Source organism: Pinus tabuliformis, chromosome 8 (genome assembly GCF_031772625.1).
Source record: "Pinus tabuliformis cultivar Carrire ecotype Pingquan chromosome 8, CPIR1, whole genome shotgun sequence".
Taxonomy (NCBI): Eukaryota; Viridiplantae; Streptophyta; class Pinopsida; order Pinales; family Pinaceae; genus Pinus; species Pinus tabuliformis.
In genome coordinates, this window is record NC_142294.1 from 78178687 (window position 1) to 78195974 (window position 17288).

Consider the following 17288-nt stretch of genomic DNA (forward strand, 5'->3'; position numbering starts at 1 on the left):
AACTGCTTACCGCCTCGAAGCCTTCCGATATCCTACTGATTTTGGGGAATCTCGCGCTACGAAACCGAAACAGTTACTTTTCTGAATTTTATAGCGTTTTTGGGTCCGGGCGCTTCGGGGCTTTCCTTCACTGAGGGGGACGCCCTGCGATACGCGATTAGCGTTAATCGCGTATCAGAATCCACCTCTGTTTCTTGATCTGGCCTCTGGTTTTGCCAGTTTTGTGCCATTGCGCTTTACCATGGGCCAACGGTTTGCGCGCTCGACCGAGGGTCCTCGTTGCTCTGCTTTGGCCACAACTGCAATTGTTATGAGGATTCCTTCTGATAGCTTCGATCTTTTCTAGGACTTGAATCTTTTAGCATAATTTGAAACAGTCATGAAAACTTAGAGAGCTTTTAGGATCCAATTCGGATCACTTCTTCCACATCAACCAATAATCTATGTCCAATATGCCCAAGAAAAAAACAAGCATAGACACCTGATTGCACAATGAAAAACATACCTTTTGGGTTGGATTGCTCACCTTCAAACATATGCTATCAACAGATGGGCAAGGGGACATATGACTGATGTAGGGAGCGAAGGTCAAATGGCACAATATCGGCTACACTGGTGGCTCTCAAGGGCTGTTGGTTGCCCGTTGAAGAAAGATCTAGGAGAAAATTTCTCCTATGGGGTCACCCACTTTTGGTGGGTAATATCTGGCTCTAACTGGGACATGAGATCTCTGTAGAGTGTGTTGCTCACAAACTAGAAGGCCTTGTGAAAGGGATGCTTTGCAAGGAAAAGGCTAGAGGGCACAACAACACCTTGGACAGAGGCCAATTGTCAACATAGCCCAAGTCCCCTGCTCTTCTCGGATTTTCACTGTCTGGAGCAGTCCTAGTAAGGCTCACTTGTGATATTATCTTCTTGATAGGTTAGAAGTGAGAAAGACAACTTATTCAATGGAAAGATTCAACAATTACCTTCTTTAGCATTAGTTAATGGAGTTTCATGGATTAAATGCAATCATTATCCACTAGGAATATTCTTTCCACATCATCAATGAATAACAGATGCAAAACTTCCCAAGATTATAATTTTGAAAGATATTCAATAATAATAAGGTACTAATTCTTATAATGAGAACAAATTCCATGCATTAGGCATCATTTGCAAGATAATTTCACAATAAAGAGGCGCTTACAAGACAATGTATAATATATCCATCCATCAACAATAAATTAAAAGCTCCAAAAAGTTAGCAATAAAGATCCAAACGTCAAAGTGCATCCCAAAAACATCCAAAAGACTCCCCAAATTGCAGGTCCAAATTCTCTAATGAGGTATGTGAAAATCCCAAGTGTGATGGTGAGATCTCAAATGAGGTCTCCCAAATATACACAAGACCTATGAGGTTGAATTACAAATGAGCAAACCCCTCTAACATGTCTAAGATGCTGAGTAACCCACCCGTGGGTACAAGCCAACCATGATAGCTTTTAGAAATTAATTCATCTCTCTCTAGCCCACGCAAGGTTGGCGTCATGCATGCTAAGAGGACTAGAGAGGTAGCGTTGAGGTCTCTTGTGCTAAAACTTTGTTAGAGGGCCTCAAAAGTCATGATGAAGAAGGTGATATCCTCATTGTGTTGCAAAACATCTTTGAGACCCTTATTTTGGGCTTGGGGCTCTGTTGGCACGCTTTTTGTCAAAGTTCAAGGAAGTAAATATGCCAAATATTTTTCAAGTGATCGGATTGTCTTTCAGTAGTTATATGTGTCATTGTAAACCCATTCTGCAAGTTGTGTAATGTAAATGATGTTAGTAAGACCATGAATGTATGTAACAACCTAGGTAAATCTATTATTTTGGTGATAATTTCATCTTAGGAGGTTTTTCGCCTCACTGACTCATCTGCGTTTCTATACATGGATGGTCGGCTGAATTTTTCCTTCCAACCTCACCCCAAAGTTAGGGTGGAATTTGTCGTCAAAGTCTTAAGTAAATCCTAGCGTTCTAGTCGAGTCTTATCTAAAAGTGATTTGGGAATAATTAAGCTAATTGGCTATATTATTTTATTACAAATCACTTGGTCTACTAGATCATTTTGTGTTGCAGAATTGGGTATGTATTTTGAGGGTCTAAGCCGAATGGGGGTTCCCCCTTTGAGGGTTGAATTGTAATAATTTTATGTAAAAATATTTTAGTGCATGATCTCTCACAATAAGAAACCATTGCTAAAGTATACGAGGGTGGAAAAAATAATTAATCCTTTCTTAAGCCAATTAATTATTTTTTCTGGCAAAATAAAATAAAATCCTAAGTCAGAAATTAATTAATTGGAGTCAAAATTAAAAGTCTAGATAAATTAATTTCTCCAAGTGGAAAAATCCGTGGGTTTTAAAATGAGTAATTTTTGAAGGTCCTCCACCAAGGGAATATTGTATATTTCAAGAAAATTTGGACTCTTGGACCTTGATGGTTAAATCAAAGTCAAATTTTTGAGGAAATTAGTTCAAAATAGTTAATTTTGAGCTAATAAAAATGGAGTTAAATGATAAATTCGAAAATTCCTAAAAAATAAAAATTCAACAGCTAAGATTAAAAGATCTTCAAGAGTTTATCAACGACCGAGATTATTTTGACAAGGATCAAAGAAACTAGCCATTATTTTTCCACTTGGAGGATTTAACTATAAATTAGAGAGTCATTTGAGTCTCTAACACGATGATCTCTGGTTAGAAAATTGTTGTTGAAGCTTTCATGTAAACTATTGTCCCGCTGGGAACTATTTTTTTCTATCATAATAAAGACTTTGGGGTGCGATTTCAAGGTGTTCCATGTTCATGATTTGTGGTATGTACTAACTACAAACTTTCCTATGTTGTGCTAAATATTGGTAAGATCTGTTTTCTTTAGATGGAGATAAAATCATGCTGATAGTTTTGGGCTAGTCTTAGGTGGTTTGATGCCCCAAATTGTCTTGAGATAAATACATAGTGTTTGTAGGTACTTCAGTCCTTTGTTTCCAAGTTCACAAATTTGGGCAGGAATTATTTTGCTTGGATCCCAAATATTTGTATGGTGGATTTAATCTTCGTTAAGGCTATAGTGTGCATTGGGTTTCTAAAGTATTTTTGGCCATTCATCAATGAAAAATCTCCACAAAAAAAACTATTTATCAAAAATTTTATTTCAAAACCCTTGTACATTTGTAAATTGTGAATAGATTTGTAAATTAAATTTGTAAATAATTTTTGCTAATTGGGGTTTTGGGTTTTTTGAGATTTTGTATATATTTGGGTTTTTTTTTGTTTGTTTGTTTAATAATTGGGTATTTGGATTTCTACTTTAAATTTGTTTCAGGACCCAATTCTGCAACACAGTATGATCTAGTATGAAACTAAGTGTGCTTATAATAAAATAATTTAGCCATGGTTTCTGATTGCGAGGGACCATGCACTAGAATTATTCCTAAACACACTTTTACAATAGATTCAATAAACACTAGGACTCACCTAAGACCTTGTCAATGAATTCCACACTAACTTTGGGGTTTAAGATGGAAGACAAACTCTGTCGATTAGCCATGTTTACAAACACACATAATTCAAGGAGGTTAAAAAACTTCCTAGGATGAAAATCTTTGCCAAAATCAGAGGCTTACCTAGGTGTTGTTACATAATTAAATTGTGAAAATTTCATCTATTGCAGCTATTGGAAATTATTCTCCTAACTGTAAATGTAATTATATAGTTTATTTACTACGCCAAACAATGAATAAGATCACAACTGCAATTTTCATCATAAAAAAAACTGTGGAAAACAAAATACTGGAAACTGAGAAATTCTAGTGCACACACAAGAATTTTAACACCGTTATTTTTAAACAATTGTCCGCGGAAAAACCCAACATGGGAAAAATGGTGCAACAGATGAGGGTTTTATTATTATTCTTCAACAACAAATCTGAGTACAATAATATGGACATCAAACTGACAATCCAATCTGAGAGAATCACTGGCAAAATTATTATAAGGATTTTTCCTCACGCCACAACTGATTTCAGTGCCTGAAATTGTCCCCTCGACAATTCGTAGTGCCTTTTGTGTCAACCTCTGCACAGGCCTTACTGTTGCTACCTCTAGAAACTTTTGAAATCTACAACTCTACTTATCTTTGGCTCTGGCACTGATTCACTGGTCTTCCTAATAAAATACCGACCACCAACTACTGAATTCACTGCTTGTCGAGCTAGATCAAACTGCTTTGCTGTTGCTGCCTGCGCAGTCCCTCTGGGCAAACTCGCACTCTCTCAATCTGACTCTTCCAGTACTGAGAACCTCCACCGGAATACTGCTTCACTCTTTTGCCACCTGCTACTCGATTTTTAGCTCGAATCCTCTTGCTAGAAAATTGATTTGCCTAAATCACTAAGTGTCTACACTTGTGCGTTCTCCATCTACCCATCGACTTTTTCTTATAATCCTTTGTTGGAACACCAACAACCAAGATTATAAGTTAATCAAGAGCCTAAATTAATTCCTAGTCGATCCGTGTGAGTTTCTAGATGATTCTCACCTTATCTCAATTAATACTAATTAATTTACCATATTCCCTAAGTTTAGACTTAGGAAATATATAAAAATTGGCTGATAATCTATTTGAGACACTTCTAGGTGGAATGTCCAGAAACAATTTCTCGGTTAAGATGATTTCATGTGTTTTAATGTCTCCACGAAGTTTTGAGACTAGAACACCTTCGATGCTACAAAAACTAACACCCCCTCTTAGCAAGGAAGGTGTTCTAGTGCTGCCCCACTGCTACTACAACACCTTGTCTCTATATCACCTCGCTGTCACCCTGCTGATGTCTGGCTACTGCCCTCCAAACACTGCACAATTCTGATGCTGCAGACATTGCCACACTGCTGCCAACCCTGCATCTGCGCTACAACTTCCTCTCATTTGTTGTTGCTGCAACTACAACTATTGCAACTGAGAAGCATCCAAAATAATTTGTCCCGATTACTGAAACGAGTTCTCCACCATACCCATTTGTTTTATGAAATAGACGAACTTAGCTCTCCCTTAGAGCTTTCATGAGTATATCTGCAACCTGCTCTTCTGTGGGAACATACTGTAGTTGGACTGCTCCACATTGCACACAATCTCTGATGAAATGATACTAAATATCTATGTCTTTTGATGTGTCATGAAACAATGGATTCTCAGAAGTGGATATCATATCCCTTATCCTGTAATTGGGATACTGAAATCAGGTTCATACCAATCCTGGCACATGCAGTACATTTGTAGCGCTGGTACTTACTACTAACTCCCTCTGAAAATTGATAGTACCTCTCCCTACTGGAGTACACTTTGTTCTATTTCCCATCGTAATCTAAAAGTCCATCCGCTCCTCCTTGTAGCTAGAGAAATATTCTCTAACCCCTGTCGTGTGAGTTGATGCTCCACTGTCTATATACCAGACACGCTGTGATGCTGAGCCTGATAAGCAAGCAAATTTGTCCTTTAACCTAGAAGAAAAATCTAAAGCCCCCTAAATGTCAATTCTATCCATGGTCATATTGGACAATTCTGTGTGCTATTCCTCTTCCACCCGATCCTGATTTTGCTCTAGCAACTACTGCAAAATCCTTTGCGCCCAACCAAGGAATCTGCTCAATGAAACTCTGCACTATTGTTGCTCCCTCTGGCTGCTGGATTCACTATTCTGGGCAAATCAGTTTTTGCTTCCAACCTGCAACTGAAAATCGAACCCTTGCCCAACAATTCGATCTGTCTGTTTAGGTACTATGCAACATCTAGCCTGCTGCTCCGTTTTAACAACGAAATTCTCTTCTTTGCTTATGAGCTTCCCGACTGATCACTCACGCTCTGATACCATGTGAAATTTCATCTATTGCAGCAACTGAAAATTACTCTCCTAACTGTAAATTTAATTATACAGTTTATTTGCTATGACAAACATTGAATAAAATCACGACTGCAATTTTCATCATAAAAAAGCTGCAAAACACAAAATACTGGAAACTGAGAAATTCTAGCACACACACAATAATTTTGACATCGTTATTTTTGGACAATTTTCCCCGGAAAAACCCAACTTGGGAAATCCGGTACAATAGATGAGGATTTTATTATTATTCTTCAGTAGCAAATTTGAGTACAAGAATATGGATGTCAAACTGACAATCCAATCTGAGAGAATCACTTGGAAATTATTCTGAAGATTTTTCCTCACCCCACAGCTGATTTCAGCACCCGAAACTGGCCCCTCAACAATTCGTAGTGCCTTTTGCGTCAACCTTTGCATAGGGCTTACTGTTGTTACCTACAGAAACTTCTGAAATCTGCAAATCTGCTCTCTTTGGCTCTGGAACTGATTCACTGGTCTTGATAAAAAACCCGACCGCCAACTACTAAATCCATTGCTCCTTCAGCTAGATCAAATTGCTCTACTGCTGCTGCTTGTGCAGTCCCTCTGGGAAAACTCGCACTCTCTCAATTTGACTCTTCTGACATTGAGAACCTCCACTGGAATACTGCTTCACTCCTCTGCCACTTGCTACTCGATCTCTGGCTTGAATCCTCCTGCTGAATCATTCTGTTGCTGGAAAATCGATCTGCCTAAATCACTGAGTGTTTGCACTGGTGTGTTCTCCATCAACCCATCAACTTTTGCTTATAATCTTCTGTTGGAGCACCAACGTCCAAGATTAGAACTTAATCAAGAGGCCAGATTAATTCTTAGTCGATCCATGTGAGTTTCTAGATGATCCTCACCTTATCTCATTTAATACTGATTAATTAACCATATTCCCTAAGTTTAGAGTTACGAAATATTTAAAAATCGGCTAATAATCTAATTGAGACACTTCTAAGTGGGTTTCCATAAACGATTTCTGGGTTATGAAGATGTGTTTTATTCTCTCCACAAAGTTTCGAGACTAGAACACCTCCGATGCTAAAAAACTAACGTAAATGGTCATACTAGCATGATTTACAATATACATTGCAAAAATTGGGTTTACAATGATAACTTTATACTGACATATGACTTTGATTTTTGAAAAATTTTCTCCACTTCTTTGTACATTGCTTTCTCGGAATGTTGACAAAACCGTGGATAATAGACCCAAAGGACAAATGTGGACCTGGATGGGAAAAGTTTGAAAAGGGGTTATAATGAGCAGAGGGGAGTGAGATATATGGTGTCGAGAAGTGAGATCATGCAACCAAAATTGGGGCTTTCCATTTAGTGCCACTCCTAATACTAGTAGCCAATAGAGGAGTCCCATGGGACTAGGATACAAGGTTAATTGCCAAGTTAGGACAAGGGAACAAGAGTACAAACCAAGCCCATTATTTCCACCGAATCCCCACTAATCCATGTCCAAATGTGTCTAAGAAAAGCAAGCATAAACACCCAATTACGTAATGAAAAGCCATACCTTTGGGATTGGAAGGTCCACCTTCAAACATACAATAATAACAGATGGGCAACGACACATAATGGCTGGCTCAGGTGGCGGAGAATAGTGGCACATCAAGCTATCTAGTGGCTACGAGGGGTTGCTGGCTGTCGATTGAAGACAAATTTAGGAGAAAAATTCACCTGTAGGGGTCACCCATTGGTGGTGGGTAACAAGTTGATCAAAGAGACTGTAACAGGGGTCCTAGAGTTGAGCACAAAACATGATGACATGTGTAGGTGGTGCATACTTGGATAGTTCGCTAAGGAAACGTTCCCGAGAAGTGACAATAGAGCCGATGGTGTGTTGCAGTGGTACACTCAGATATTTGTGGCCCAATGTTCACCATATGTTTTTTAGGGTATGAGTATTTCGTGACCTTCATTGATGATTACTCCAGGAAGACTTGGTCGCTTCCAAGAGTTTAAGGCTCTTGTGCAGAACATGATAAGAAGAAGGATCAAGGTACTTTGTATAGACAATGGAGGCGAGGATACAAACAAGGACTTCACAGGGCTCTGTGTGAAGGAGGGCATCAAGAGAGAGTGGACAAATCCGTACAATCCACAATAGAATGGAGTAGTGGAGTGAAAGAATAGGATGACTGTTGGCGCAGCAAAGGCTATGCTGTATGATTAGGATATGCCCAAGTTTCTATGGCTAGAGGCATGTGGCATGATAGTGTACATACAAAATAGGGTTCCTCACAGAGTGTTGTGGAAGATAACACCAGAGGAGGTCTTCACATGGAAGAAACTAGAGGTCGGTCACTTCATGATCTTTGGTAATATAGCATACTGTCATGTGTTGGATGACAAAAACACTAAACTAGATCAGACTGCAGAGAAGGGATATTTCATTGGCTATAGCGAAACATCTGAGGCATACAGGATCTATCTTTCGAGCAGCAGGAGGATCATTGTGAGACAGGATGTGAAGTTCCTAGAGGAGAAAGCCTCCAGGAGCTCTCATGAGTTGCCAAAAGGTGATTAGAGTGATCCAGCAAAAGCTCCAAGATTTGAGTAGTAGTCGTAGGGACAACAAAGCAAGAGTACAATTACCAGTACGAGCACTAGCGCAGGTGTAGAGGGTCCTGCGAGTTCACAACAGATGGAGGAGCGGGGGCAGGATGAGGAGCATCAAGCTCCACCCACCACCAACATGAGAAGGAACATATAGGTTCAACAAATGTTAAAGGATGCACAAGAGTTTGTGGGGACTCCTAGGACGAGCAAAAGGGAGCACAAACAGCTAGACAGGTACAAGGCATTGCTAACAGAGGTTGTCGACAGGGAACCTTCCAGCTATGATGAGGCTTCACAGCATCAGATGTGGTAGGATGCCATGGTGGAGGAGTATAACTCTATAATTATCAACAATGTATGGGAGGTCGTGCCTAGACTAGTGGACAGGGTAGTGGTCGACTCCAGATGGATCTATAAGATCAAGTATGTTGTAGATGGCAGCGTAGAGAAGTACAAGGCAAGGTTTGTGGCCAAGGGGTATACGCAGAAGGAAGGCATTGACTATGAGGAGACCTTCGCACTAGTGGGCAGATATACTCTATCTAAGTAGTGATATCTCTAGCAGTGTAGATGGGATGGCAAATTCACTAGATGGATGTCAAGACTACATTCTTGAATGGGGTGATAGAGGAGGAGGTGTATATTGAACAACTAGAAGGAGTTGAGACGCATGAGAGAGGCACACACGTGTGCAGACTGAAAAGGGCACTATACAGGTTCAAATAGGCTCACAGGGCATGGTATGGTCAGATTGACAACTAATTGCAGTAGATGGGCTTTGTGAAGAGTGAAGCAGATTCTAACGTCTACTATTTGATGGTTGGAGGTGAGCCGCTCATCCTAGTTTTGTATGTGGATGATCTCTTCTTAATAGGGTCATCAGGGCTCATAGGGGACTATAAGAGGGACTCGCCAACCGAATTTGAGATGAAGGATTTGGGACTGATGCATTACTTCCTAGGCCTGGAGGTATGGCAAACAAATAGGGAGATCTTGCTTGGGTAAGAGAGATATACTATGGAGATTCTAAAAAAGTTCAGGATGGAGGATTGTAGACCCATGCCCATGCCTATGATTACCAATTGGAGGAAGATTGATGCTTCAAAGGACTTATATGTGGACCAAAACTTGTATAGATAGCTCATCGTATCTCTTATGTATTTGGCCTGTTACCCATCATTTTGTCCTCAGCTGGCAGCCAACAACCCCTTGCGGCCACCAACCAGCTCATTGTGCCATTTCTCTGCCACCTGAGCCAGCCATGTGGTCCCTTGCCCATCTGCCATGATCGTATGTTTGAAGGCGAGCCTCCTGAACCAAAAGGTATGCCTTGTCATTTGGTAATTGAGTATTGTAGTTTGCTTATCATGGACACTTCTGGGCATGGATTAATGGGGGGATTTAGTGAAAAGAATAGGCTAGGTCTGTGCTCCTGTCCCCTAGAACCATTCTGGTTATTAACCTTGGATTCTAGTCCCGTGGGATCTCTTTTACTGACCATTTGGCTTTAAGGTTGGCATTTCACGAGAAACACCAATTTTGGTTGCGTGGTCCTGCTCCCTTATCCGGTTATATTACCCCCTTTCCACTTATTTTCACCCCATTCTTCATTTCTCCCACCTGGGTCCACATAGGGTTAGCTTGCCCCTTCCCCTTGCCTGTGGCTTGGGTTAGGTCTGGAATGATTCCCTGGAGGTTGATGCAACTAAAAAGAAAGATAAAAGCATATTTGGCCACATTCAATAGGAAAATGTACCACAAAATGCAAAAGATGGCCGGGACAAACACATTTAGCACGTGGGCAAAAGCCAATACATGAGCTCTACCCCATCATCATGGCCATCACCCTGGTTCCTACAGGTTCTATGAGCTTCCTTCATCATATAGGAACCCATGATTGTCCCAACCCCTGGCGGGAAATGAATTGCCTTACCTTAAAAAGGGGTATTCACTGCTATATTTTATGCAGCATGCTCTTACCCCTTGAGCCTCGAGCAATTAATCAAAGAAAATCAGAAAAAGGCAAAAGGCATATAAAGAAGGGTGGAAAAGTCAAGACCGGGGAACCTCATGTACCATGATTGCTCCCTCCTATACATTATAAACCCAGGTGTGGGCTTCCCTTTTACTAGCTACCCTTGTACCTAGCATGTGGCCTAGGCCTGCCCCTTCTTATCCCCTACTTCATTCACTTATCTGTTACATGCCACCACCTTTTGAAGCATGTAGAGCCCTTTCAGACGATTTACAGGCATGGAGACCCATGAAGTTATTATTGCACCCCCACACCCATTGGGAGCAACACAGGTTTTTTGTTTGGAGAAAAAGGGGCCAACCTGTTGTTCATCACTTTTGAGGCTCCTACTCTTCATCATGGCACCCATAGACCTCATCAGGCCTCTTGGAGGGCCATATGACATGTACTGTTCATCATCTGACCTCTTAAGAGGCTTATTCTTTCATTTGTGAGCTAGTTTGGTGGACTTGTCACCAAAAGTTAGATTATTAGCACACTATTTTTTTTTGGGGCTTATGTAGGCCTAGGAGACTAATTCCAACTCCTCATTAGTGTATAAATACAAGTGAGATGAGTTCATTTGCTCATCATCATTTTGGATTGGATCTCTTCTCTCTCTTGAGAATTTCACTCTTTTTCTTGGAGGATGAATTGGAGCTTTATGGATGAATTTTGATGTTTTGATTTGGTTTATCTTATCTTGGAGCTTCTCTATTGCCAAATTGTGGATGGTTGGATATGTTCTATTACATGTAAGTACATGCTGTTAATGCTATTCTTGTTTTACTTTGTCATATATATTGGATTGGGATTTTCGCAATTTTTAGGGCTAATTGTTGGATGCATTTATTGCTTAAATTGTGAAATTTTGTTTCTATATAGCATCTCTCAAAGAATAGGCCATGTAATTTGAATGAAATCTCCTACGGATAATTCGATCAACAAATTCATCTAGACAAGCCATCACCTTTTGCAAGTCGAAGTGTAAAAGCTGCAAGGTTGCTTCCCTTTGTCCTAGAAGGGTAGCGAGGTAGTCTTGAGGCCTCCTTGACGAAGAAACAAAGTTCTCATTCATATTTATCATAGACTCCATTCTCTCAAGACTAAGGCATTGATCTACCAAGAGGTGGTCACCAAAAATGAATTCTTTTTCACCTTTTCCTAGGTTTAGCCGGGTTGGGTCACCTAGGGCATCATTTTCCCAACAAAATAGCCCTCCAAAAAGTTTGATCTCCTAGCATCTTGTACGTTGGTGTTTCCTCAAGGCTTCCTCCAATTTTGAAGCCATTTCGACAATGGAGTTGTGAGAAAAGCCAAGCCCCAGCTCTAAGATCAAACTTTGCCCTGGTATCCCCAAGGCTAGTGTCTCATAGGATCAAATCAACACCTTTAAGTGAAAATCCTTTCTTTGATCCTTTCCCCTTCCTTGTGTGGGTTAATATCATTGGTTGGTAAACTGTTACCTCCTAACCTAGGTTGGGTCCACTTGGTCCCGTATGGTCCCATTCCTTTGGAAAGACAATTCTTCAATAACCATCCAGGATACCAATTTTCAATAAGGATTTTAGGGATTTGGAAACTCCTTCATAAGTCATATTCCCTTAGCCTAACCCTCAAATCCTCCCATCCTTCTCTTAGAAGACATTTTACCTACCTTAGAAAGCAAGCAAGCTCTATTCTTCAAACTCCTCTGGAAAGGGATTATTGGGGTCAATCTATATCCACTTGTTGATTTATCCTTCATTTGGGACTCCATATATACCTAGTCTCCTCCCATCGATGAAAGTCCGTAAATAGTAGGGAGAATTAGCTGAGGTGACAAGTCTCCATTTGTTGCCCTTGGTCTAGCATTTGCCCTTTAGGTCCCCTGCTAGTTTGAGCGGTAAAGCATTTGTTTCACAGTCAACACTTTCAGTTAGTTTATGGTAGAACCAAAGATGGTGCATTGGACAACGAAGATACATGTTTTGAGGTGTTTGCGCGGCATAGTCGAGTATGGTTTGAGGTATGCTAGAGGCGATTGTGTCAGTTTATGTGGATATGTAGATGCATACTAGCCAGACAGTTTAGTGGACCAGAAAGACACTTCACGAAGCTTCTTCAGTTTCAGTATTGGATCTGGGGTTGTCTCATGGTGCAATAGGAAGCATAATTCAGTGGCACTGAGCTCTGCAGAGGTAGCATACATGGCATCGAGCATGGCTAGATGCGAGCCTATTTGGATTCAGAAGCTGCTAGGAGGTTTGTTTGGTCAGTAGATGGATTCAAATAGTATCTACTATGATAATTAGAGTTGCATTAGGCTCTCTGAAAATCCAGTGTTTCATGATAGGTCAAAACATATCGACATAAGGTACCACTTCATCAAATATTGTGTGCAACATGGATTAGTTTGACTACAACTGTTGAAGTTTCTAAGTCTACCAGTTAGAAATCGTCCATGCACTTTATTGATTTATTTCTACCTACTTGTTCCGTTACTTGACAAGTTATTTACAATGTAAACACTGAAAATAAACACTAGTGCATGCTCAACATATTACAGATCATCAACTAAAGGAAACAGAAACAAGCACACAAAATGACACCATTATTTTTGGACCAATGTCCTCGGAAAAGCCCAATGCGGGAAAACCGGTGCAGCTATTTGAGGGTTTTCTTATTAAGCAATTTCAGAGTACAATCTGGGTGCCAAATCCGGCTTACCCAACAGAGAATTTCCTTGGCAGTAGTACCTCTCAGTCTGAGACAAATGTCCCAGCTGAAACCCCGAATAAACCTTCTGACAGCTCCTCAGCTCCAATTTGCCCCAGAAACCCTAGCGTCTGCCTTTTTGGACTGTGTCAGCCTCTCTCTGCCCAGTGCTAGCCCTGCGTCACCCTGAATGGGCCTGCATCAGCCTCAAGAGGCCCTGCGTCAGCCTTTTGGCCCTCTGCGTTAGCAACGCTGGCCTCTCTGAAGCACTGCGCAGCTCCTGGCTGCCTCTGCGTGAGCCCTGACTGCTACTGCATCACTCTCTCTGGCTCTTGCGTTGATTTCCCGGCACTATCTCTGCCTCTCTGTCTCTCTGTACTTAATGCCCCTCAGCTGCAACTCTGATCACTGATTCTATCTCTCTGGGCAAACCCCGCTCTAGAGAATAGAATGACTGATCATCTGGTGTACTCTCCAAGTGACTCTCAAGCCTCCTCTTATACTTTTCTTGTATCAACGGCCGAGATTAAGTCCCTAATCAACGGCTAAGATTAGGTCTGGCTTGATCCATGTCTTTTGGACCATTCTAACACAGTTTCATATTAATCCACATTAATATTTTAATTTCCCTAAGTTTAGACTTAGGGACTCCATTAAAAATATTAATTATTTTAATATCTCTCTAACTGTTTAGAATCTTCCCAAACCTTTTCTGAGTATTGGAGATCTCATGTGCCTCAACCTCTCCACCAAATTTCGTGGCTAGAGCACATCCGATGCTACCACAAATCAACAACAACATGTTTCCACAGATCAATAGGTTGCAGATATACTCACGAAGGCCTTGGGTAAGGAAAAGTTTGTCTACATCATGGATAAGTTGGGAATAATGGAGAACACCTTCCTCGCTAAGAAGGAGTGTTAGTTTTTTGGTAGCATCGAACACGTGTTCTAGTCTCTATGTTGTTTATGAGGCTAAGGAACACATTTTCTCCAATACTTAGAAAATGTTTCTCGAGAAAACACCTCAATTAGATTAATTAGCCAATTATTAAAATTTCCCTAAATCTAACTTAGGAAAACTAGTTAATTAAATCAGATTAATTGAGGAAAATCGATTTTGCTCTAGAGACTTCCAGAAAAGTCATTTGATGGAGTTAAAATGATCTTAGCCATTGATTGTGATTAGATCATGGCTGTTGATTGCTCAACGAGAGATTATAAGAGCATGTTGATGGGGTTTGAAGAATATACACAAAACACTTGAGTAGTTCAACTTACGCAGTTGCAAAGATAGCAAGGGCGTAATTGAAGCAGAGGGAGACATCGACAACAAGGGTTTCAACAGAGATTTGGGGGAAGAATTCCGGAGAAGATTTCCAGTTTCCAAAGGCAGGAAGGAGGTCGATTTTATCTCTTGAAGAGGAGGCCGAATTAGTGGTTCGGGTTAGCCAATTAGCTAGTGCGAGTTGCAAAAGAGAGCTCATTTCAGTGTGCCAATGCCAGATCTATCAGCCGAAGGTAAAGCAAGTGGGTCTAGCAAATTGCTGGAAGCAATTTTACTTGCAGGGACATTTTCTGAGAGGCTGTGTGGATTTTCCAGAGCAGGAAGTGTGCATTTCTGGGTAGTAGTGTGAGTGCCAAGAGAAGGTACGAGTTTGCCGGAGAAGGCCGATTTGATTTGTAGAGGAGACTGTGTCTCCATATTATTTTTCTAGTGGAGATTATTATTTGCCGGAGCTTTGCCAGTATCAGGGAAGCAATTGTACTTTCTCAAATTGCTGAATAATAATATAAACCCTTATTTGCTACACTGGTTTTTCCCACATTGGGGTTTTTACAGGGACTATTGTCCAAAAATCTTCATGTCCATAATTTTGTGTGCATTATTTTCTCAGTTCTTGAATTTAATTTTGTGAATATTGTAGTAGTGAATTAATTGTTATTTGCCATAATAATTTTGAAGACAAATAAATTGCACAAGTTAGGAGATTAATTTCCGGTTACTGCAATTCATGGAAATTTCACATCAAGATCGGTCAATCATCCATATCACCCCTTTATCCATATTAGAATGCCAAAAACATTAAGTAAAAGCACATAATTGCACAATGGTTAAAGTACTTGTCGAGTGGTAACTCACCTTCCTTCAAGAGGAATGCCGGGTTGTGAGAGGCATCGAACCAGTGCAAATGGCGGAGGAATGTGGCATATCATCGTATACTGAGCAAATATAGGGCTGCTGGCTGGCTGGCTGTCCAAGATAGGAGAACAAATTTCTCCTATGGGGTTAGCCACTTTTGGTGGGTAACAGGTACCATCCTTGGAATGAGGGGAAATGCCTGGTAGTTTTCCTTTGAATATGTTTATATAGATGAAAAGCTCGTAATGCACCTCCCTTGAATGGATAGGTGAACCAAGCGAAGTGCGCCTCTACTAGAGATGAACTGAGGCATGCAAACATGCATCCTCCTAAAGATCTGCATCCCAACTAACACTTAAAATACACATGCATGAGTGCCTAATATAACTAGGGAGCCATGATTTCTAACTAACCATGTGTGAACTGTAACTAAAGCAAAACTCAGAAGAAAAACTGAACTGCTAAACATGGGAACGCATCTAAACTGGAATTGGACTGAAGATAGTGCATGCATTCTTTTGGCATGTATGTGCCCTTTAGCTCTTCCTCCTGCAGAATTTCCCTTGCACCATTGTGTCCTCATTACTGCTGTACAGAACTTCTGAAGGAGGGTGTACTGCTGTGGCTATCTACTCTGCTGGAAGAGGAAGTTGTCATAGCTGGAGGACAAGCTACACAGGTAAAAACTAGCAGATCTGCCTCCAAAATCATGTAAAAGATTTGCTTTGGACTGTCTGAAGCTCTTCTTTTGTATGCAAACCATTTTGTCTTCGTATATGCAGGGTTACATATGCAGAAAGTCTTTTGAAGATGAGCAAAAAACAATAACTCAAAAAAGTAGTAGCACACAAAATGGTCTGAATATCAATGTTAAAGGACCAAGAAAGTCAGAAGATCAGCAATAAAGCAACAAGAAAGTCAGAAAATTAGCGATTTACAATTCTGAGCACAATGAAGAATGCTAAATATAAAATTTGAAGTCTTGAGCAGAATGAAGAATGCTAAATATAAATTTGAAGTTTGAGCCCTTCTATTCCAATAGCACTCAATTCTTGAAGACTTGCACTGCCTTTTCGCTCTCTCAACAATGAAAATTTATCAGAGACTCCGTGAACCATGACATAATTAATCTGAATGTCCATCTGTATTTTTTACTGTTTCAGTGATCTCTGTCAGTGATGTTCACATTTGGTGCATTTTCCTTTATGTACTTTAATGTTCTTTGTTTTAATTTCTTCACTTAATTTTGTGGTAAGCGAGAATGTAACTGGAGCTTAGATGGTCTATTTTTCTGCCCTTCTTTCAATATTTGGACAGATGGGAATACCATCTGAACCTAGTTGCTGTCAAGTTTATCACTGGATGCATAATTTGTTTGAATCTAATAGCGTACGCATTGAACATATCCCAAGCACAAATTTAGTTTCCAACCAAGTAGCCTAGCTTAAAATTTAGTGGGTTCTAAGATGTCCGATTAAGATAGAACTTTGGCATTTGGAAAAATTCTCAAAAAGTTTATTATAAAAGCGTCTCAAAATAGTACAGCTTCCTTCGTTGCTCATTTGAACAGGATTAGAGAGATATACATAAAAAATTGCAAGTTTTCTTCTTCTGATTATGACTCTTAGTTTGGTGGTATGGGCTATCTTTGGTTATTTCTATCTCTCAAGGCTATACATCATTCAACAATGATCTTTTAACCTATACTATTTTTGAGTTGCTTTCACATTCAAACGATTATTAAGAGGATTAGAAAGTAAAAAGAATACTGAGTTTTCATCTCATGACAATCGCTTCCAGTTTGTTGCCATGTTTAATTTTCTGGTATTTATGTCTTTCAGGTTATATGCTATTTGTCAATGCTCTCTCAGCATATATTCAATTGTTTTTTATGTCCAGATGAGTGGCGCGTTTAATATTTTA

At 40.1% G+C, this 17288-nt stretch overlaps 1 protein-coding gene across 1 annotated transcript in view; it reads left to right on the top strand.

The window, feature by feature from the left end:
* Positions 1 to 17288, top strand: part of LOC149234231 (coronatine-insensitive protein homolog 1b-like) — a 135751-nt gene that overhangs the window by 63510 nt on the left and 54953 nt on the right. The gene's annotated exons all lie outside the window — the stretch shown is intronic.